This window comes from Octopus bimaculoides, chromosome 21 (assembly GCF_001194135.2).
Source record: "Octopus bimaculoides isolate UCB-OBI-ISO-001 chromosome 21, ASM119413v2, whole genome shotgun sequence".
NCBI lineage: Eukaryota > Metazoa > Mollusca > Cephalopoda > Octopoda > Octopodidae > Octopus > Octopus bimaculoides.
Genome location: NC_069001.1, coordinates 8,089,586 through 8,090,684, shown reverse-complemented (window position 1 = coordinate 8,090,684; position 1,099 = coordinate 8,089,586). Strand labels below are relative to the sequence as shown.

At 31.3% G+C, this 1,099-nt stretch overlaps 2 protein-coding genes across 2 annotated transcripts in view; one reads left to right on the top strand and one right to left on the bottom strand.

The window, feature by feature from the left end:
• Positions 1-945, bottom strand: part of LOC106876937 (zinc finger protein 239) — a 5,704-nt gene extending 4,759 nt beyond the window's left edge. Inside the window, exon 1 of the mRNA XM_014925694.2 lies at positions 461-945. The gene's annotated coding sequence lies outside the window, so the exon portion shown is untranslated. The remainder of the gene's footprint in view (positions 1-460) is intronic.
• LOC106876932 (zinc finger protein 91) overlaps positions 1-1,099 on the top strand; it is a 35,864-nt gene that overhangs the window by 18,120 nt on the left and 16,645 nt on the right. The gene's annotated exons all lie outside the window — the stretch shown is intronic.

Sequence of the window (1,099 nt, the reverse complement as noted above, 5' to 3'; positions counted from 1 at the left end):
CTGTCACATATAGAAGAATTAACAATTGAAATCACAATAAATAAGTATAATATAATACAAAGTAAATATCATATTATCTTGATCTTATGATATTTACTTTGTATTATATTATACTCATTTATTGTGCTTTTAATTATTAATTTTTCTATATGTAACAGTGGATTTTCATCGATGAGTTTATGAACCTTGGTTCTTTTCCCTAAAACTATATATATATATACACAGACACACATTCGTATATGTGTATGTATACACAAGATAAAGAGGGTTAATTCTTCAAAATGGTAATTCCTGCTTATTGTAATTTTTCTAATTGAGCACCAGGCTGGACCTAATAACACGGACAGATGATCAAAAAACAGGTGTAACGAATTTTATGATAGATCAAAGCAATCAGAAATATAACAGATCAACGAACAAAAGACGATTTAATGACAAACCAAAGAGAAAAAAAACGTACCTCATAAAATCGTCTTTCATTGATTAAATAATGTTTACATATAGCAATCAAATATCACTTTATAGTGGCGAAGTGAGATAGTGCTTCTAGAAGGACTACTACTACGTATATACATTATAATAAAATAGAGAAATATGACTACTTATTTATTAATTTATAGGTTACTGTTAGATGGGTTATTCATTCAAACGGATATGACACCATCAACGTTAGGCTCACACGTTCTTCCTCAGGACAATATCCGGTTGAACATGCGCATAATGTCAGAAGTGGAGTGATAGGTAAATGCGCACAAAATTACAGCACACGCTTACATGTTTATGAGTGTGTGGAGTCAACGACTATTGAAAAGGTTGCAGGACGCAACGAAAATTTTAGAAAAAAATGAATAAATGAGTAGAAATCGAACCGGCGCGTGTGTTAAATAATAAGGGGAAAGACTTCCTCCCGTCACCCTATTTTCTCCCATTTTTTTTTTTTGCCAAAAATCGGTATTTTGAAATTTTGGCTTCTCCTTCCCCCCGATTTCTTCATTTTTTTCACTTTTTTCCCTAACACTAACCCTACCCTAACTACAAAAATTTTCGGAAATTATTTTCAGAATCATAATCTCCATATTTTTCCGCATATTTTGAAAAA